Source organism: Pogoniulus pusillus, chromosome 9, assembly GCF_015220805.1.
Source record: "Pogoniulus pusillus isolate bPogPus1 chromosome 9, bPogPus1.pri, whole genome shotgun sequence".
Taxonomy (NCBI): Eukaryota; Metazoa; Chordata; class Aves; order Piciformes; family Lybiidae; genus Pogoniulus; species Pogoniulus pusillus.
Genome location: NC_087272.1, coordinates 12,066,423 through 12,089,218, shown reverse-complemented (window position 1 = coordinate 12,089,218; position 22,796 = coordinate 12,066,423). Strand labels below are relative to the sequence as shown.

At 44.6% G+C, this 22,796-nt stretch overlaps 1 protein-coding gene across 24 annotated transcripts in view; it reads left to right on the top strand.

The window, feature by feature from the left end:
* ADGRL3 (adhesion G protein-coupled receptor L3) overlaps positions 1 to 22,796 on the top strand; it is a 667,301-nt gene that overhangs the window by 435,696 nt on the left and 208,809 nt on the right. The window lies entirely within an intron of this gene.

Here is a 22,796-nt window from a genome sequence, read left to right as displayed (position 1 = left end):
TCTTTTCCTTAAGTTGCTCTATTGTTTGGGGTTTTTTTAAAGCATTTGACAGCATGCCACGACTTAGTGTTCTTCCTCTAAGAGAGGAGCATCTGCTGCTCAGCAGAGGATTCCCAGATTTTCTGCCTTGTTTCATAGAATGGCTTAGGTTGGAAGAGATTTCAGAGATAATCAACTCCAACCCTGATGCCAGGGGCAGGGACACATCTCAAGTAGATTTGATTGCTCAAGGCCTCATCCAATCTGTCCTTAAACACATCCAGGGAAGGGACATCCACAACCTCCCTGGACAGCCTATTCCAGAGTCTCACCACCCTTGTACTGAAGAACTTCCTAAGATCCAGTCTAACTCTATTCTTGCTCAGCTTAAAACCACTCCTTCTTTTCCTGTTACTAGACACCCTTATGGAAAGTCCTTCTCCAGCCTTCCTGTAGGCTCCTGTGAGGTCCTCCTGGAGTCTTCTCCAGGCTGAAGAAACCCAGCTCCCTCAGTCTGTCCTGATAGCAGAAATGCAATGATGTCAGCTCTCTCCAATTGATGTGTGCTGCATGCAGAGAGTTAATGAAAAAAATGAATCTGCAGGAGCACTTCCCCAGGGTGCACTGACATGGAAATGGTCTCACTACAAGACAGACATTGAGGTGCTGAAAGGGATCCTGAGGAGGACGATGAAGCTGATGGGTGGTCCAGAGAACAGATCTGGTGAGGAGCAGCTAAGGGAACTGGTCTTGTTCAACCTGGACAAGAGCAGGCTGAGGAAGACCTCATAGCTCTCTACAAATCCCTGAAAGGAGGTTGCAGTGATGTGAGGTCTGGTCTTTTCTCCCTGGTATGAGCTGACAGGAGGAGAGGAAGTGGTTTCAAGCTGGGACAGGTTTAGTTTGGACAGCAGAAGGAACTTCTTGTCTGAAAGGGCTCTCACAGACTGGTGCAGGCTGCCACAAGGAGGTGGTTGAATCCCCGTTGCTGGAGGTGTTTCAAAGAGGCAGTGATGTGGTGCTGAGTGGCATGGTTTAGCACCAGTCTTAGCAAAGTTAGAGAATGGTAGGTCTTGATCTTAAAGTTTTTTCCCAGCCAAAGGGATTCCATGATTCTGAGATTCCATGGCTATTCCCTGAATATTCTTTTATTTTAATTAGAAACCTGGAAGTGGGTGAATGGAGTTGAGGCTTCTGAATGCAAAAGAGAAGTTAAAAGGTGCACTGAGCTTTTCTCTTTCTTTTCCTGTATGCAATACTTTATTCACCTAAAAATGTGTTAAGATATGCTGAAAGAAAATGTGGATATGAAAATCTGTGGAGAAGTGGAATGAAAGTAGTAAAATGGCAGTGAATTTCTTATTTTTGTGCCAAAGGAAAGGAGAAGGAAATCCTAAAGAAGGAGATGAATAAAACTGAGTGAATGTTAAGAGAGGAGCAGGGGCATTTTCAATGATGTTGACCTCTGCAAGATAGCAAATGAGCACAAAATGAAGTAATACTTCTCATTCTCCCAGCTTAATGATGAGCACGGGTATTCTGAGTGGTGGAGGAAAGCAGAGCAATTTGTGAGCTATTGCTTATCCCTGAGGAGTGAAAATCAATTGCATCCCTTCTAGTTCACAGAATGTCTCTCTTTTCCACTGGGTTATTTCCAGGTATTAAAGTGGAGTCTCTGATGCCACTTTTTCCTGTGCAACTCTTGTTAATAATGTGGATGCCCTCTCCCTAGAGATGTTTGAGGACAGATTGGATGAGGCCTTAAGCAACCTGGTCTAGTGGAAGGTGTCCCTGCCCATGGTAAGGGGGTTGGAACTAGATGATCTTGAAGGTCCCTTCCAACTCAATCCATGTAATTAAAAAAAAAAATGAAAGCCAGTCAGTAAAAAAACCGGTTTCCCAGTCTAAGCTGGTAAGATGGGGAAGCAGGTGAAAGCATTGCTCAAGGCTGAAAGTCTGTGAGGCACAGGGATTTGATTTGTCCTTGTGTCACCCTGGTTCGAAGGCCCTTTAACTTCACTCATGTTTGGAGGAGAATTTAAACCTTCCCAGTTCCTCAGACGGAAAGCTGAAGCTGGTTTTGGAATTTGTGGTGGGCATGTTTTTGGCAACTTGGCATCTTGTGGTAGACCTAAGAGGGTTAAGTTCATTCTGAGGAATGTGGTAAGTTGTTTTTTTTTTTAACTGAGGTCTTTTTGTGCAGTTTTTGGTGGCTTTCTAATGTGGGCACAAAGTTGAACTTCACATGTGTTCCTCTTCTCTGAAATGGCTGGGATTTCTGTGTGTAAGGATCCTGTTACCTCACTGTTTTATGAGTTTAGAGGACTTTGGAGAAAGCTGCTCTGATAGCAGGTGGAATTCATGATGACACATCAGAATGGGCCAAGGCATTTCAAAGTGAAGACCCATACCTTTGCAAAGGGAGTTTGCTTCTCCATTACCTATGTGGCTTGATAAGTGGGAGCAGTCTTGGGTCACAACAGCCCCAAGCAATGCTGCAGGCTTGGGGTGATGTGGCTGGAAAGCTGTCTGGCAGAAGGGGACCTGGGGTTCCTAGTTAACAAGTGGCCAAATATGCAGCAGCAGTGTGCCTAGGTGACTGAGAGAGACAGTGGCACCCTGGCTTGTATTAGAAATGCTGTGTCCAGCAGGAGTAGGGAGATAATGGTCTTTTTGTACTCAGCATTGGTGAGGCCATAGCTTGAGTACTGTGCTCCATTTGGGCATCTGAATATAAGAGAGATGTTGAGGTGCTGGAGTGAGTGCAGAGTTGGGCAACGAAGATGATGAAGGGCCTGGAGAATAAATCTTAAGAAAAGTGACTTAGGGAGCTGAGGATGGTTAGTTTGAAAAAGAGGAGGCTAAGGGGAGACCTCATCACTCTCCACAGCTATTGTGGAGAGGTCGATGCTGGTCTGTTCTCAGAATTATTGATAGAACAAGAGGGAATGGCCTCAAGCTACAACTGGGTAGGTTTAGATTGGGCATTAGGAGAAGTTTGTTTCACAGAAAAAATGGACAGGCATTGGAATGTGCTGCCCAGGGAGGTAGTTGAGTCACCATCCCTGGATGTGCTTAAAGGCCATTTGGATGTGGTGCTTGGGGATATGGTTTAGGGTGATCCTTGTAGAGTAGGGATATCAGTTGGACTTGGTGATCCTGAGGGTCATTTCCAGCCTGAATGTTTCTGTGATTCTGAGTTAGTCCAACGGAAGCACTGATTTTGAGTTGAACAGATAAGCAAACACTTGCTTGACACCAGGGTTTTGGTTTCTTTAGAGAAGATCTGTGAGACCACATCTGTCTGATTCTCTCTTCCAAATTCAGCACAAAACATTTTCTGGTTAGCACCACATTTAATCCTGCATTGCTTTAATTATGATAATAAACTTGGCTGGCTTGAACTCAGGCCAGTTGTATGAGTTTCAGCTAGGCCAAGTGTTGAGTCCTGCACTTGGGTCACAACAACCCCACAAATGCTTTGGGCTTGAGGCACACTGGCTGGGAAGTTCCCTGGCAGAGAAAGACCTGGGGATGCTGGCTGAGAGCCAGATGAAGGTGAGCCAGTATGTGGCCAGGTGGCCAAGAAAGCCAACAGCATCCTGGCTTGGATCAGCAATAGTGGGACCAACAGGAGTAGGAAAGTGATTGGCTCCCTGTAGTCAGTACTGGTGAGCCACAGCTTAAGTCCTGGGTTCAGTTTTAGGGCCCTCACTGCAACAAAGGACATTCAGGTACGGGAGCAGGTCCAGAGTGGGGAAATGAAGCTGGTTAAAGGTCAGGAGAAAAAGGTCCTATGTGGTGCAACTGAGAGAAGTGGGTGAAGGAATGGAGGCTATGGGGACATCTCATTGCTCTCTACAGCTCCCTGAAAGGAGGCTAGAGTGAGGTGGGAGCTGGTCTCTTCTCCCAAGTAAGAAGGGAAAGGAGGAGAAGAAATGACCTCAAGTTGTGCAAGGGGAGGTTTAGGTTGCAGATTAGAAGAAACTTGTTGACTGAAAAGGTTCTTAAAAGACTGGAACATGTTTCCCAAGAAAATGGTTGAATCCCCATCCGTGGAGGTGTTTCCCTGAGGCAGAGATGTGACGCTGGGGACCAGTGTTTAGCACCAGCCTTGGGAGAGTTAGAGAATAGTTGGATTGGATGATCTGAAACATCTTTCCCAACCACAAGGATTCTATGTTTCTCTTTCATGTTCAGTGTGGATTGTGGGTAGGGGTTTCTCCTCTTCCAAAATCCCCAGTGTTTCTTTGTTTGGAGTAAGGCAATATTCAATGCAACCATTTTCCATAGGGTTACAGTTTGAGTAGCAAGATATGTAAACAGTATCTGCTTAATTAGAAAATAAAAGGAAGATTATAAAATTGATGGATCGAATAAATTGGTTGTTAAAAAGCAGTTAGGGGTGAAGTTTTAGGAGAAAATCTCTTAAAGCAAAAAAAACAATTGCCCATAACAAGAATAGTGATAAATTTAGCTGCCTAAATAGCCAATAAGGTATTTGAAGCCTATTTGAAATGTCTGACATTGGATGTTTAAAAGAGGATATGTTTAAAGGATATCTCATGAGGTTCAATAAGGCAAAGTGCAAGGTCCTAAACCTAGACTGGGGCAACCTTTGGTATCAATTCAAGCTGGAGGGGTGGTAAGATTGAGGCCCTGCAGGAAATGATTGGGGGTGCTGGTGGATGAGAAGCTGGACATGAGCCAGTCATAGGCACTGGCAGCTCAGAAGGCCAATGGCATTTACTCTGGGGTTGTTTTCCTTTATTCCAAAGCAAATTTGAAAGCAAACAGTCCTTAATGCCTGCAGATCCCAGGAAACTTGTCATTAATATCTACCTTCAAGAAGTGAACTTGAAGATACCAAAAGCCTTTGAAGTGTTGCTTTGGTTTTTGTTTGTTTGTTTGGTGGGGTTTTTTGGTTGTTTGTTTTTTTTTAAATGTTGTTTGTTTGGGGTGGTTTTTTTGTTTGTTTTAATTTGAACTGTTCTGCCTTAAAATGAGGGGTTTTTTTGGGAGGCTACATCTCCATAAATAAATGCTTCTGAGCTTTCTTTGTAGCTGCTTTTAAGTTTGCTAATTTGAAGCAATAGTGAAAGGAGCTCTGCAACTCTAGCAGTGTCTTTTTCCATGGCCTTCTTCAAGAAGTCAACTCAAAAAAAGTGTGCAGGTTATTTTTTATGTGCTCCGTTAGGCATGAGCAGAGATGGAAATGAAAAGGTTATATGCACAGAATGTAGAATTTTCTGCAACCTAATCAGTCTTAATATTCACCAGAGTTCCTTGTTTTAATCATCACCCACTTGTGATCCAGGCTGCATAAACAAATTCAAGAAAACATCAACAAATCCTCCTCTCCAAAAAGATAAAGTGCTCCCATCCTACTTCCCAGCACCAAGCTGCATGCAAACATCTAGCTCCCAGCTTTGCATCTCTGCATGTCCCCAGGCAGCCAGAATCCCAGAATGGTGGGGCTTTGAAGGGAGCTTTGGAGAACATCTTGTTCAACACCACTATTAGAGAATGCTTTACTGGAGCAGGTTGCACAGGAATGGTGCATGAGACAATATGGCCTGAAATTGTGGCAGGGGAGGTTCAGGTTGGAGATTAGAAAAACTATTGTTTGCTCTGAGAGTGGTCAGGGATTGGAAGACGCTGCTCAGGGAGGTAGTGCAGTCACGACCCCATGTTCAAGAAAGGTGTGGACATGGCTCTTTGGGGCATGGCTGAATTATTATGGTGGTGTCGGGTTGAAGGCTGGGTTCGATTATCTTAAAGGCCCTTTCTAACTGAAATAATGTTGTGATTCTATGATTTCTAATACAGCCTCCAGTGTGCTGAAGTGGCTTCCATAGATTGTATTGACATTGTGGAGTGCCAGTCTGATAGTCATTGAGTCACAGAATTAGGTTGGGTTGGAAAAGACCTTTAAGATCATCCAGTCCAACTAGTATCTAACTCTGCCCATCTCTGCTGTTTTTAAACACCTCCAGGGATGGGGATTCAACCACTTGCCTGGGCAGCCTCTTCTAGTTTTTGAAAACCCTTTTGGTCAAGAAGTTTATTTTGATGTCCAAATATCAAATTTGATGTGGTGTTTCCATCCACATCTGTGATATTGTCAGAACTCCAGTAGGTGCACATCAAGCTTTTACACTCACCATTCTGTTCAACACTGCAAGATGCTCTCTTGACACATGACTGCAACCATTTTCTTCAGTAAGGATGGCTGAAGTTGTGGTTTTGGTTTGGGTTTTTTTTCCCCTTCCCTAAAGCGGTTTTACAGTGCAGATAAGGCCAACCCTCTGTCCTTAGGATATGCTAATTAAGCACATTTGTGTCTTGGGTAAAAGCTGTGGCAGGAGGGTGATGAATAAGAACTTTAAACACATATGACACCTCGTTAAAATGTAATTTTCACATCATAAATCTGAGGCTTTGCCTTTGACAGCCAAGTAATGTGGATGGTGGGCAGAGGATCTTGGGCATTTCACATCTGTCACGTGCTAATAGGTAGCTGGAAGCAGCTTCCTGCACTGTTCTCCTTGACCACCCCGCGTCAGATTCACAGGCTCACAGATTGCATTGTCTTGGAAGGGACCCTCAAAGCTCATCTTATCCAATCCCCCTGCACTCAGCGGGGTCACCTCCAACTACAGCAGGCTGCCCAGGGCCACATCAAGTCTGATCTTGAATGTCTCCGGGGATGTGGCCTCAACTACACCATTTAGCAACCTGTTCCAGTATTTCACCACTCTATTGTGCAGAACTTCCTCCTGAGGTCCAACCTAAATCTCCTCTGCTCCAGTTTCAAACCATTGTTCTCATCCTATCACCACAGGCCCTTCTAAACAGTCCTTCCCCAGCCTTCCTGTAGGTCTCCTTCAGATATGAAATGCAGCTCTTAGGTCTCCTTGAAGCCTTCTATTTTTCAGGCCAGACTGCCCCAATTCTTTCATCCTGTCTTCATAGGAGAGCTGCTCCAGCCCTCTGGTTGCCTTTGCCTGAGACATGCATCCCAAGTGTTGCTGAATCCTCAATCCCACTCCTACCTAGGATGTGAAATGCTGCCATAGTGAGGTCCTGGTACAGTAAGTCATGATTAATCTCTCTGAAGTGGATCTTGGGCTTCATTGTAAAAGGCCAGCTGAGCCTTTTTGATGAGCAGCTTCTCATGGCAGCTAGGGGCCATTTTTAGGGAGCTGCTGAGTGTTTAATTGCAGCTTCTCCTGTGTTTTTATTTTCCAATTGCTTTCCTCCCATCCGGTAGCATCCTTAGCTCTCTCACTGCTGTTCCTCTTCATTGCTTATAGTGACAGCTGCTGGCTGCAGAGTGTTGCTGGAGGTTACCAGAGATCAGTGACTGCTCTCAGCAGCCTCTGCTAAATGCCTCTCGTGACTGGAGCCCTGCCTTTTATCCTCTGATATTTGCCCATGTCTGTGTGTTCCATGTCTTCTCCAGATATTTCAGTCCCTCTTTGCTGTCTAAGATAAAAAGCCACATCTAAGTTTGGAGCTGAGGGGAGAAACACAGAGACTCTTCATCTTTGATAACAAAACTGGCATCTCAACCTACATTTGCTGGCCAGATGATACCTTAAGCTCAAAATGCCAGGAGGATATTTCATGCACCTGGGGTATGGTGGGGTTGTGAATTGTGTTTCTACCCTGTTTTGAGGTCTGATCTGTCTCTTTGTTGTTAAAGTTTCAAATTATCTCCCTTTGTAAAGTAATGTTTGATCCAAAAATGCAAAAAAAAATAGTTTCACACCACTGGACACTTCTCTTAAATGAGGATTTTCCTGCTTTTTGTCAGGAAAGCCTGATACGAGCTCTTTCCTCTACCTTCACACTAAAAAATCCTTAAAAAGCAGAAGACTCCTCATCTTCAAAACATTCCTTTGTGGAGCCTTTCATAAATATTAATTATGTTTGGCTAGCACAGCAGGAGTGTCTTCAGTGCCTCTCCAGTATGAATAAATATATAGCTGTTCCCTCCTCCCAAATAAAAATGCACTTCTCTCAGTAGAGTGGTGAAACAGGAGCTAGCCTTGCCAAACAGAGGTGAGGAGACCTCCCTTTTCTATGGAATCAGAGAATCATAGGATTATCTCGTTTGGAAAAGGGCTTTAAGATCATCCAGTCCAACCATTTTCTAACTCTATAGGGCTGTTGGTGAACTGTGACCCTCAGCATCACATCTCTATCTCTTTCCAACACCTCTAGGGATGGAGATTCAACCACCACCCTGGACAGCCTTTTCCAGTCTTTGAGAACCCTTTCAGTCAAGAAGTTTCTTCTGATAGCTAAACTATATTTCCTCTCACGCAACCTAAGGCCATTTCCTCTCCTCTTACTACCTGTTGCTAGGAAAAAGAGTCAAACACCCACTTGGCTCCAACTTCCTTTCAGGGAGTCATGGAGAGTGAGATGGTCTCTTCTTACACTACTCCAGAGTTAATGGTCCTGCTGTAAGGCACTTATTTGAAAAAGTCTGAGAACATTTTGCAGCCTACCTAACTCATCCTGGATCTAAATCAGGATATTGGTGTGTCCTTTTTGGAGATGGATTGTTACCACTGCAAACTGAAGACTGGCATACTGTGAAGTCAAAGCAAACACTCATGAGCTGGAGGCTCCGTTCTCATGGGCTCTCAAGCAGAAGTTCATGGAACAGCAGGCTGGTGAGCAGCCAGGTTGATTGATGTAGTGGAAGGGCAGCAAAAGACAAAATGATTAATCCAAACTTCACTTCCAACCTTCAAAACAAAGAGAGGCCAGAGACTTCAGCACTTCATGAGCCTGTTAGACACTGGGGAAGGGAAAGCACCTTGCCAGGAACATGTCTGAGAAGCTGAGTTGGCTCTTCTGAGCAGTGAGCATGGGATGTGCTGCTGCAGACTGTGTGTGGTTGCCTAGGGAAAAAGGCATGAACTGCCTGTGAAGGATAGCAGCTTTTGCTCTTCAGCAGTGAGCTCTTTGACTTGAGCAGTCAGCCTGGAGTACTGATTAATTATCATTTCATTAAGTTGAAGAGCACCAGGTTTTCTCCCTGACATCCACCTCATCTTGTCAGTCTGGTGCAAACAGTGCACACCAAGCCCAGCCCTTTGGGGCTCAGCTGTTTGCCAGAGGTAGGGAGCAAGAGGTGACACAGTGAATGTCCAAGACCACCCTTTGCAGGAGTGAGGAAATGTGTCATGGACAGGACAAGCTTCTGAGTGCTGGATTCATACAAGTGATTTTTAGTGGTGAATGCATCATATATCACTTTGTGAGAGTTGAGGCTGTTCAGCCTGGAGAAGACAAAGCCCTGAGGACACCTTAGAGCAGCCTTTCAATACCTGAAAGAGGCCTGATAGAAAGCTGGGGAGGGACTTTTGGCAAGGGCTTTTAGTGATAGGATGAGGGCCATTGGCTTTGACCTGGAAGAGGGGAGATTTAGACGGGAGAACAGGAAGGAATTCTTTATAATGAGGATGGTGAGATACTGGAACAGGTTGCCCAGACTGAACAGCCTTAACTCTCTTAGCCTGTCCCCACAGAGGAGATTCTCCAGCCCTCTGATCATCTTTATGGCCTCATCTGGACCTGCTCTAACAATTGCATGTCCTTCTCGTGTCCAAGGCACCAGAACTTGAGACAGTGCTGCAGGTGTGTCTCACCAAAGCAGAGTAAAGGGGGAGAATCACCAGAGAATCACCTCCCTTGTGTTTCTGGTCATGCTACTTTTGATGCAGCCCAATACATTTGCTCTTTGGGCTGCCAGAGACCATTGCTGACTCATAGTGAATTGGTCATAAAACAACACTCCCAATACCTTCTGCTTCATGAAGCTTTTCTCTGGTCTGACTGCAGGTCCACTAGCCTGGCTTGGCATGCGTGGTCCTGGATGATTTCTTCGTGTGCCAGCTTGGTGCTTTGCTACATTGCTTTTAAAGGGAGCAGACTTTACTCCTGCTCCCCACTGAAAACACCTTCCCTATGGCAGCTCGTGGGCCTTGGTTGCTCTTTCTCACTCATCTGCTGCTGATTGTGTTTGTTCTGGAAATGACTGCTGCAATATTTTTAGCAGCACTTATTAAGACTCATCTTCTGGAGTCTAGTTCATTGACACTAATTAACTTCTTCAGTGCCACCAGCACTCTGCAGTTCTGCCATGCCAGGTTTGCCTTTTTCATTTATTTTATTTTTAATCCACTAAAGCCAAGAAAGCAGGTGTGGTTGCACTACTATATTCTGCTGTAGAGTCAAATCAAGCTGGACACGGGTTGGACACCCTTCATGCTGCTGACCACGATACTCAGATTAAAGAGGATGCTTCTCCCTACTAGCAGGTGAAGGAGAGGAAATGGCCTGAAATTGTGGCAAAGGAAGTTTAGGTTTGAAATCTCTTTGCTGCAATAGTGGACAGGATTGGAACAGGCTGCCCAGAGAGGTGGTAGAGTCACCATTCCTGGAAGTGTTCAAGAAGTGTGTGGCCATGGCACTTTGGGACATGGTTTGAGTGCCATAATGATTTGGGGTTGATGATTGGACTCAGTGATCTTAGAGATCTTTTCCAGTTGAAGCAATTCTATGAATCTTATGAAAACATGACTGAATCTTTAGAAGGAGGCTTTACAGAGCCTTCCCATCACTTCAGGAAGATGTGGTGATGCTCTTCTCCATCTCCCCATTCTTTGCTATGTGGCAGCCAGTTAGCTTTCCAAACACTGTGCTGCTAAAAGATACTCAAGGCATCAAGGTATACAAGGTATCCTTGCATCAAGATATAAGGAATGGAAAGGTCAACCTCATCCTTAGAAATCCAGCTGAACTCTCACCATGGGGTTGACTTTGATGGGTTGCTGGTGGGAGAGGAAAATCTTTGTGTTATGAGAGAAATGAGACCAACCATGAAGGACTGTGAAGTGCTAGCTGGTGATGCTGTCACCAGCTTGACGGGGAAAAGTAGGGAGACCCCAGAAACAAGGCATAATAGACACTCTGAAGCACACCTTGAAGTGCATTTTGGCTTTGGGTTAGGACTGATACTAAAGGAAGAGAATTTGATTGTGGGGGAAAAAAAGGAGGAATAAAACTGCTCTTTTCTCTCAGCTGAGTATGCCAGGTGGATATGAGTAAGGGTTGAGAAAATGAAAAGGTTCCTGGGACAAAATTTCACAGTTCCTGGAGAGTTTCAGCTCAAACAGGGTTCAGAAAAAGTCTCTGAAGTTGGTGGAAGTTTGGAGTAGGGGTTTCAGGCAAATTTCTGTTTCACAGAATCACAGGATGTTGGGGGTAGGAAGGGACTTCCAAAAATCATTAATTCCAACCCCCTGACAAGGCAGGTTCTCCTAAAGTAGGTCACACAGGACCACATCCAGGTGAGTTTTGAATACCTCCCGAGATGGAGACATATGCTCTGGAAGGTATTATTTTTTTGCCAGTGAGAGATTTTCTGACCTCCTGACTTGTGTCTGAAGCATCCAGAGGGGATGCATAACTATCAGTTGTAAGGTGGAACAGGCAGCGAATACCCATAGCAATCTGAGTCACAATATTTGCACTACATTTGGATGTTTTAAAGGCTGGGTTTTTTTTTATGGGCATGCTTGTGACTGGAGTGCAAAGGAGAGTCATGCATTCATAGGTTCATGGAATGATTTGGGTTGGAAGGGACCACTAGCCCAGGTTGCTCAACGCTTCATCCAACCTGGCCTGGAACACCTCTAGTGAGGGGCATCCACAACCTCCCTGGGCAACCTGTTCCAGTGTCTTACCACCCTCAATGCCAAGAATTTCTTCCCGGTGTCCAGTCTAAATCTGCTCTCTTCCAGCTCAAAGCCGTCGCCGCCCACCCTGTCACTACAAGCCCTTATCCAAAGTCCCTCCTCAGCTTTTTGTAGCCCCCTTCAGATATTGGAAGGCTGCTCTAAGGTCTCCCTGGAGTCTTCTCTTCTTCAGGCTGAATAGCCCCAACTCTTTCAGCCTGTCCCCATGGGGGTGGTTCTCCAGCCTCTGAGTCATCTTTGTGGCCACCTCTGGAACCACTCCAACAGTTCCATGTCCTTCTTCTGTTGGGGGACCCAGAGTAGAGGGGGACAGTCACTTTCTTTGTGCTCCTGGTCACACAGCTTTTGATGCAGCCCAGAGGTGGTGAAGGCTGAGGTGAGATATGTTCATGAAAACAATGTAGGTGATTGCTGACTGCAAATGGAATTTCTTTGTTACAAGTAGGCTTTTTGCTTAATTAAGCTGTGCTAAGAGGAAATGAGGACTCAAGGCAAATTTCATTGAAACATGGGACTAAAAAGTCTGGAGCAGAAGAAGCAAACTGGGTGTTTCATGTTATGTAGCTCCTGGGTTCTGCATTCTCACAAAGTGCCAGCTGCTTGAGACTTAAAAGGGAGATGAGAGGGGGGAAGCAAAGAAACATCAGAGCTGAAAACTATAAAAGTTATACACTGTCTGTGAGAGAAGATGGGGAAAGCAGCTGCCTTTATACCAGTCTGAGCTGGCTTACTGGGGTGTCATTCGTGTTTCCCTCAAATATCTGGAATAAATTAACAGAGCCACTGGAGAGAGGAGGCACTGGGCAACTCTGCAATTCTTTTTCATCTGTGGATGTGTCAGACAGCCATAGGGAAAGGACTGTCTGTGTGCTGCAGGCAGAAGAAATAAAGGCAGCATCAGGCACAGCTATGCTGTGAGGGTTGAAAGGCACCTTTGGAGATCATCGAGTCCAGCCTCTCTGCCAAGGTAGCTTCACTTAGAGAAGGTCACACAGGAATCCAGGCAGATTTTGAATGCCTTTAGAGATGAGGACTCCACAACTTCTTTGAGCAGTCTGTTCCAGTGTTCCATCACCCTTAAATTAAAGAAGCTCCTCCTCGTGTTTATATGAAACTTCATATGTTCAATTTTGTGCACATTACCTCTTGTCTTTTCAGTGGGCATCACTGAAAAAGGTCTGGTCCCATCATCCTGACACTCACCCTTTAGGCATTAACCAGCATTGATGAGATTTCCTCTCAGTCTGCTCTTCTCCAGACTAAGAAGCCCCAATCTCTCAGTCTTTCCTCAGAAGTCATTCTTGGTCCATTCATAGGGTCTATCCAACACACTACATGAAGAAGACCTTTTCTGAGCTCATGTATATATTGACTTCATATTCCATTGCTCCTCAGACTGTTAAGTTATTCCTCTATCCAAGGCATTTAAAGAGTGCTGTGGCTTGCTAAGGTAAATGAGCTTGCTTTCTTCTGACTTTCAGCACTGCTGTAGCCCTGAATTAAGCAAAGGACTGTTAACAATGATGTGAACACTGAGGATTCAGGAGGAGCAAAGTACGGAGGGAAGGCTGTAAGAAGAAGAAAAAGAGGGGATAAGACAAAGGTTACTGGGCACAAACTTGAACATAAGAAATTGCATCTAAACATGAGAAATAACTTCTTTAATTTAAAGCTGATAAAGCTCTGGAGCAGGCTGCCCAAAGAGGTTGTGTAGTCTCCTTCTCTGAGGACTTTCAAAACGTGTCTGGATGTGTTCCTCTGCAAACTGCTCTGAGTGATCCTACCTTGGCAAGGATGTTGGACTCGATGATCTCTGGAGGTCCCTTCCAGCCTCTAAGGTTCTGTAATTCTCTGACATGCTCATCTCTGCCCTTCTTTAGGTGAACCTGCCTTGGCAGGGGAGTTGTACTCCATGATCTCTGGGGGTCCCTTCTGGCCTCTGCCATTCTGTGGTTTTCCTTTTCTTTTTTTTTTTTTTCTCCTAGAGGGAGAAGTGTTAAAATCTATTTGCTTGCCAAAAGCATGTGGCAGGACTAGCAGCAGTGGATATTTTTTTGCTTCCTCCACATAAGTGACTTCTTTTCCCAGTGGACAATGGCTGCCAAGTAATTTCTTAGTGTAACATTGAGTGTATTACAAGTTATTCACAAGAAGGATCCTTGGAGCAACTGGAAGAGATTTCATTGACAAAAGCATTTTGCTCTTCACCATAGAAAGAATCAGGATGAGTGAAGAACACCACCACCAGAATCCAAACCAAAGTAAAAAGTATTCTGACAAGTATTTTTTGCTTTGTCTTGAGAAAATGAGGTTCAGGGGAGACCTTCTTACTTTACAACTATGTGAAAGGAGACTGGACTGAGATTGAGCTGGGCTTGTTCTTTCCTCCCTATTAACAGTGGTAGAACAAGAGGAAATGGCTTCCAGTTGCACCAGGGGAGGTTTAAGTTGGATATCAAAAGAGCCATCTTGACTGAAAAGGTTTTCAAATCCTGAAACAGGCTGCCCAGGGAAGTAATTGAATCCCCATCCCTGGAGGTGTTTCAAATAGGAAGAGATGTGGTACTGAGGGCCACGGTTTAGCACCAGACTTGGTAGAGCTAGAGAATGGTTTGGCTCAATAATTTTAAAGGTCTTTTCCAACCAAGATAATTCTGACTCTCTGAGTTTCTGGTCTAGTTCAAGGTACAAATTTGTTCAGTGTAATGTTGGGAGAGGTGCCTCTGTCTGCTGGCCTGCTGGTAAATTTGAGCTCTCTTTATGGATAAATGAAGCCTCCTCCTGAGCTCAGTGGGAAGCAAATGAAGCTTTTGGGTAGCCTAAAAGTGCCCAGTCAGAAGATGGTGTGTTGTGTAAGGCTGCTGTACTGTGTTCCTTTCATACAAATGAGTTTAAATTGACCCTGGTATGAAGAGTAGAACAGAGAATTAAATTAGATTAATAGATTTTTTTAAGACCAGAAGGGACCATCAGCTCATTTAGTCTGACCTCTGTAATGCAGTCGATTGGATTTCATCCGCTTCCTCTTGTACTGATCCTAATGACTCGACTTCAACTGAAGTGTGCTTTCCAGAAAGGCAGCCAGACACTTCAGACTGCTGTTCTGGGGGGGATGTTCACTCCCAGGGTTAGAGAGGTAAACAGTATTCATGTCATACACAGTTTGGTTTGTACTGCCAGGTCAGCCAAGCCCTTTTTGACCCTTTTTGAATAGTATGCACGATAGCTGGGGAGAAACAACACTGTGCACCAGGACAGATTCAGGGCTGTCCTCCTGGAGAGTGTCTCCATGGAGAAGGATCTTGGAGTCCTGGTGGATAATAAGTTATCCATGGGACAACAATGTACCCTTGAGACCAAGAAGGCCAATGGTGTCATTCATGGCCAGCAGGTCAAGGGAAGTTCTCCTTCCCCTCTACTCTATCCTTGTGATGCCACAGCTGGAGTATGGTGTCAAGTTCTGGACTTTCCAGTTCAAGAGGGGCAGGGACAGACTAGACAGTGTCCAATGGAGACTACAAGGATGATGGAAGGACTAGAAGATCTGTCTGAAGAGGAGTCTTGGGGCTGTTTAGCCTAGAGAAGAGAAGGCAGAGGGGGGATCTTATCAATGTTTATATCTATCTGAAGGGTGGGTACCAAAAAGAAGGGGCCAGGCTCTTTTCAGTGGTGTCCTGTGAAAGGACAAGGGACAATGACCACAAACTTGAACATGAGAAGTTCTGCTGCATCATAAAGAAAAACTTCTTTGCTGTAAGGATGCTGGAGTCCTGGAGCAGGATGCCCAGAGAGGTTGTGGAGTCTTCTCTGGAGACTTTCAACACCCATTTGGACATGAATCTGTGTGACTTGCCCTAGGCAGTCCTGCTCCTGCAGGGGTGTTGGACTCTATGATCTCTGGAGGTCCTTCACAAGCCCTTCAATTCTCTAAGTCCAAAATGTAGTTCTTCAGTTGCACTCTTTGTCTCTTACTCAGATGGTGCCTTGTGTGGGAGTTAGTGGTAACTCTGAGATTTTATGACGTTCTTTGAGATGTTAGAAACTTTTAATGTAGAGTGAGAACTTCCTGAGCATCCTGAAAGTGAATAATTCACTGGCAATGAAAAAAAAAATTCTTTCTGTGCACTAAACCCAAAAAGGTCTTCTACTTTGAGATGTGAACTGTCTGACAAATGTCACTAAATGTGTCTTTAAACTCTGGCTTTTAATTAGGAAAAATTACCAGGCTGAAGAGCTTCCATACCACTCTCTTAATGCCACTTCCATTTTTATTTGAACTAGAATGGTGGGGAGTGACATTTAAACCTTAGAGTTTGTCAGCAAGTTCCAATTTTCTCCTTGGTGAGAACATCTGTCCATCAGAAAGGGCAAAAACTCACTCCAGCAGGGTGGGGTTTTTTTTCCTTAAAATATTAGGTTGTTTAATTTCAAATGGGTTTTCAGATTGTTTGGTTTAGTTTGGGAGAGGGTGGGGTGTGTTTATTTTTTTCCTACTGTCTTTTAAAGGAGGATGTGTCTACTTTGAGTAAAAAGGAAAAAAATGATGGTGCCAGGGAATTGATTGTAGAGGGTGCAAAAAGTGGGTTGGTAAATAAGAGTTGAGGATGTTGTGTGGTGTCACACTGAGCTTTTCATGTTAAAATCTACTGGTAAATTCTGTTGGAAGTAGATTGCCAGTTTCTTAACATGCAAATGTCTGCACCAAAAACTGTCTTAACTCAAATTATTGTGGTGTCAGAATCATAGAATCACAAAATGGTAGGGGTTGAAAAGGACCTCTAGAGATCGTCAAATTCAACTCCTCTGCCAGAGCAGGATCACCCGTGGCAGGTCACACAGCAATGCATCCACACAGGTCTTAAAAGTCTTTAGAGGAGGAAACTCCTCAACCTCTCTGGGCAGCCTGCTCCAGGGTTCCAGCACCCTCACAGCAAAGAAGTTTCTCCTCATGTTGAGGTGGAACCTCCTGTGTTCCAGTTTGTAACCTTTGCCCCTTGTCCTATCACAGGCACCACTGGAAAGAACCTGGCCCCTTCTTCTTGCCACCCACACTTCAGATATTTACAGAATTCAATAAGATCTTCTCTGAGTCTTATCTTCTGCAGACTGAAGAGACCCAGGTGTCTCAGCCTTTCCTCAGAATGTGTGGACTTCTAATGGCACATTTGGTGATATTTCAAAGAAACTTCAGACATCTCTTGATGGTATTGACTTTCTCAAGATGTTGGCTTCATTAGATTAAGCACTGTGGGGGTAGACATGTCACTCCTCTTTCTCACTTATTTTGTTGGAGAGATGAAACCTTAAAATGGGCATGTATCAAGGAAGGCTAGGGAAGTCCTCTCTTACTGCTACAGTTCAATATGGGTCCAGAGAAGGGCAATGAAGGTGGTGAAAGGTCTGGAGGAAAAGACCCCATTAGGAGCAGCTGAGGGAACTGGGATTGTTTAGCCTGGAGAAAAGGAGGCTGAAGGGACACCTCATTGCTCTCTACAACTCCGTGAAGGGAGGATAGAGTTAGGTGGGTGTTGGTCTCTTCTCCCTAGGAACAAGTGCTAGGAGGAGAGGAAATGGCCTCAAGATGTATCAAAGGAGGTTTAGTTTGGAGATTGGAAGAAACTTGTTGACTGAAAGGGGTCTCAAAGACTGGAGCAGGCTCCTCAGGGAGATGGTTGAATCCCAATCCTGGGAGGTCTTTAAAAGCTGTGTACCTGTGATGCTGAGGACCATGATTTAGCAGCAGGCTTGATAGAGTTAGATAATGATTGGACTCAGTGATCTTAAAGGTCTTTTCTAACTGAAACAGTTCTGTGATTCTTTGTGACTGCTGTGACCTTGTACATGTTTGGAAGTCATGGCCTGAACATAGCTGAGAGTAACCAAAGGAAAAAAGATTCAAATTAGGCCAAGTGACCCAGAAGTGTCTGCGGGGCTAGCTGGTGTATGGTAGTGCCCATGGGAGTTGTGCATTGCTTTCCAACCTGATCTGCACATGGAAGGCTGTAACCATCACCTTGCTTGAACCATGGCCTTCAGGTGTTTCATTAAATTCCCCCCTTACGATGAATTCTAGGTTGGGAGTAAATGATGTGAAAAGTCTCTTTCTACACTTTGTTGGCATTTAGCAGGGACAAGTTTCTTTGTTTCAGTGAGCAGATCCAGATCTGTAAAAGCTGGTCCTCTCTACACAAAGGTTTTGTTTCAATGGCCTTACTGTCCTTTTCCTGTTCTGATTTGAAAGCTGATTTTCATCTACAAAAGGAATAATTATTAAAAATATAGAAGGCACCCATGCAGCTCTTGAATTCATCTGCTCTGGAAGCCTTGTGGGTACAGATGCAGCAAACATGGGCTTGTGCATACCTGAGGTCCATCCCTAACTTGCTGACATAACGTTTAAATCATGAGGTTATTCTTCCCCTGTACTCAACACTGCTCAGGCCACACCTTGAGTCCTGTGTCCAGTTCTGGGCCCCTCAAATCAAGAGAGATGTTGAGGTGCTGGAACATGTCCAGAGAAGGACAACGAAGCTGGTGAGGGGCCTGGAACACAAACCCTATGAGGAGAGGCTGAGGGAGCTGGGGGTGTTTAGCCTGGAGAAGAGGAGGCTCAGGGGTGACCTCATTGCTGTCTACAACTACCTGAAGGGAGGCTGTAGCCAGCTGGGGGTTGGTCTCTTCTCCCAGGCAACCAGCAACAGAACAAGGGGACACAGTCTCAAGTTGTGCCAGGAGAAGTATAGGCTGAATGTTAGGAGGAAGTGCTTCACAGAGAGAGTGATTGGCATTGGAATGGGCTGCTTGGTGAGGTGGTGAAGTCACTGTCCCTGGAGGTGTTCAAGCAAAGCCTGGATGAGGCATTTAGTGCCATGGTCTAGTTGACTGGGTAGAACTGGGTGCTAAGTTGGACTGGATGATCTTGGAGGTCTCTTCCAACCTGCTTGATTCTATGATTAAATGTGATTCTTGCTTGTGTGCATCCACCTCAGGAACCTGTGGTTCTAGCATCAAGGTTCTAGCCTGGTTCCTCCAGAGTCACTTTGTGATGGGAGCTATTGCTTTACTGATGAAGCATAGAGGAATCTGTTACTTCTTTGCCCTGCAGATAAAGAGAGACACTCATCCTTTGTCACTTAGGACTGGCCAGAAATGCCCACACAGCTCCATGGGTGCATCTTGCTGCAGAGGCTGCTCATTAGGTTTTGTGAGTCATGTCAAAAGAAGCTCTACATCTGCTGATATCAAACAGTAAACTGGGGGAAAATGTGAGGCTTGTGGTAGGCTGCAGGTGAGGTCTTCAGACAGCAGGAATTTGAAGATGGTCCTAACAAAGCACCAGGGACTTCTGGAGAAGAGGCTTTGTGTATCAGGGAGCTGACAATAATAATAACCCAGGGAGGCTGTGGAGTCTCCTCGTCTGAAGGAGGCTTTCAAGACCCATCTGGACATGTTCCTCTGTGACCTGCCATAGGGTTTGCTGATTTGTTAGGGGGTTAGGCTCAATGATCTCCAGAAATCCCTTCTGTGATTCCATGATGCTGTTTATTTTTTAAGAAACCTCTATAAAAACCTTTTGGATGCTTCCATGCAAGATGTTTTTACATTTCCATAGGGCTCTTTATAAACCTCAGTTGTCATTGGTTCTAGAGACCTGTTTTACCTGTCCTGGGCTCATCACTCTTTTGCTACAAGAAACTGATCATTGACTTTTATTACTTTTATTATTCTTATTACATATTTAACAATAAAACTGAGTGATGTTTTAGACCCAGCTGAGACTCTGAGGACTGCAACTTTTCCTCATTATGGAGGGGGGGGAACTAATTAAATTTTAATTATTTTTTTCCCTTTCCCCAAGTATCTTCACACAGTTCAAATTAAATAAAACTGTTTAACCATGAAAGGCACTTATGCCAATTAATCCCTGAGAAGTAAAGCTGGCAAATGCATACCATACACATGCAGGCCCTCACACACAGATGCCTAGAAAGGAGAAACTCAAAGGAGTTTAAGACATTGAGGCGCTGGAGCAGGTCCAGAGAAGGATAACAAAACTGGTGAAGTGCCTGGAGAACAAGACTGGTGAGGAGCAGCTGAAAGAACTGGAGGTGTTTAGTTTGGAGAAGGGGAGGCTGAAGGGAGACCTCATTACTCTCTGTAACTCCCTGAAAGAGGGTTGGAGACAGGAAGGGTTGGTCACTTCTTCCTAGCAATAAGCGATAGGTAGAGAGAAAATGGCCTCAAGTTGTGCTAGGAGGGGTTTAAATTGGATATTAGGAAAAATGAGTGGTCAGGCACTGAAACAGGATGCCCAGGAAAGTGGAGATGTCATTGTCCCAGGAGGGGTTAAAAATGTGTAAACATGGCACTTTGGGACATGGTTTAGAGGACATGGTGATCTTAGGTTGACAGCTGGACTCAACCATCTTAAAGGGTGTTTCCAGTCAGGACAATTCTATGATTCTATGACCAGTAGGAGTTAACCATCCCAGGGAAACCATGAATGGGAGTTCAGACAGTAGTCATGTCCGTCCACAAGCTGATCTGAGCTCTTTGTAGCTTCCTATCTGATGCTCTGAAGCATCTTTCTTCCCTTCTGGCTTAATAGCTAAAGATTAATTGAAGTTCAAGAAGTCAGCATCACCAGTAGTTTCCATACTGAAATTTAAGATGGGTAATTTAACTTTGAATTGATTTTGAGGGTTTTCTTTTTCCTTCATTTTGAGCTTTTAGGATGTGCATTGTTTTGTCTTGGCTGTGCTTGGGTCTCCTGAATTACAGACAAGATTACCAAGAGATATTCATTAGAGAAATGTGTTTATGAACAACATAAAGATTGTTGTACACAGTGCCTGAAGACTGGATCCAGTTACTACAAAAGAAAAATCTTTCAAGCAATTGGAAAGCATTAAAAAAAAAAGAAATCTCTTCTGTACCCAGGTTTTTATAGAGCTGCCTTTGTTATCTGTTGAAAAGCACTGGGACTTTCTGTACAGGAAATGCTTCCAGGTTGTGGCTCATCCCATTTCTGAGTTTCAGCAGATAAAACTCCCTACTTGAAGCCAATGACCACGTATTCTCCAGAAGATTCTTCTCCAGAAAGACCTCATCTTGGTTCCATAGAGAATTGCTTATGCAGAGGCATTTAGAAGGCCCCAGAAATGGTTGTTGGCTTGATAAAAGCCATACCCACATCTCTCAGGTCTTTATTTCAGACAGAAGAGGATTTGGGTTTTTTTTCATGGGATGAAGCTTTCCCAAGCAGTGCATGAATTCAGTAGATGCAAGCATTTGGTAGGCTTACCTGACTCTGATCATGTATCAAGATATTCTGCAGACCTAACTAATCTGATTTCCCACATCACTTCAAATGCTATATAGAGTATTTGCCAGCAGATAGAGAGAGGTGATTCTGCCCCTCTGCTCTGTGCTGGTGAGGCCACACCTGGAGTACTGTGTCCACCTGTGGGACTCCCAACACAAGAGAGACATGGACCTGATGGACTATGTCTGGAGGAGGCTACAAAAACGATCAGAGGGCTGGAACACCTCCCCTGCTGGGAGTGGCTGAGGAAGCTGGGTTCAGTCTGGAGAAGAGAAGGCTCCGGTAACACCTTATAACTACATTTCAATATCTGCAGGGGACCTTCAGAAAGGCTGGGGAGGGACTGTTTAGAAGGTCCTGTGGTGACAGGATGAGGAGAAATGATGTGGAACTTGAACAGGGTGGATTTAGATTGGACCTCAGGAGTCAGTTCTGCATAATGAGTGGTGAGATACTGGAACAGGTTGCCCAGAGTTGTGTTTGAGGTTCCATTCCTGAAGATATTCAAGATCAGATTTGATGTGACCCTGAACAGTCTAATCTAACTGAAGGTGTTCCAGCTGACTGCAGGAGGCTGGACAAGATGAACTTTTAGGGTACCTTCTAACTTGATGCATTCTTTGATTGATAGATTTCTGTCCCATCACCTATTTTGCCTTCTGCAGCCTCACCGGGCCAGGACACTTTGGCAAGAGCTCTGACACAATAGCAAAGGTTGACTTTGCTGGATAACATCAGGTGACCCACACTAAGTTTAATAGGAAACACAAAAGGCCTAAACCAAACCAAACTGGGGCAGAAGGATTGTGAGGAAATAGCCAGGTTTCCTGAATTAGGCTTCTCCTGTGGTCTTCAGTCAAGCAAAAACTCACTCCACCATCCTGACACCATTAGACTGTCTTGACTGTTTTTAGGGAGTGCTTTCCAGCCTCTGATGCTCCCAAGAAGAGTTACTGTTTTGAAGAGGAAAGAGCAACAGCCTCACAGAAATTCCTAGGTGGTTTTTTTTTTGCAGGCAGGACAGGAGTTATCCAAGTGACAATTGGGACGTTGCTGTTTTCAGCCTCCTGCTCTATTGAGGTTGAAGGTTTTTTATAGCACCCTGAGGCTTGGATGTAAGAACCTGTACATTCACAGCACACCAAACAACTGTCACTGAAATGATTTTTCATTGTTGTTGTTGGAAAATGTCCCACTGACAGAACATCAAAACATTGTGTGGGAACTTGGCCTTTTTTGGCAGGAAAGTATCAGATGAAGGCTTTGAGGTGGTGCTGTTGTCATTAGTAATGTTAAGTTGATGTTAGTTTATTTTTTCTACTATGTTTATCATGGAACATTTTAGTATTACCCAAGGGGGGGGGGGGCAGAAAAAAAAGAAGTAAAAATAACATCAGAGAATTATTTTGTTTGGAAAAGCCCTTTAAGATCATCCAGTGCAACCATTCTCTAACTCTGCCATGGCCCTCAACACCATGTCCCTGCCTCTTCTCAAGACCTCCAGAGATGGGGATTCCACCACCTCCCTGGGGAGCCACTGAAAACTGTCAAGTTTTGCCTACTTGCACAATGGCTCTTTCCAGGTTGATTGCAGCTCATTACCATCTATAGCACTGCCCCATGCTGGAGAGGGTAAGATCCAAAGCTTGCATTGAAAGGTGCAGGCCTGCAGCAGGCAACGGAGTTCCAACCCTTTGCACCACCTGAAGATT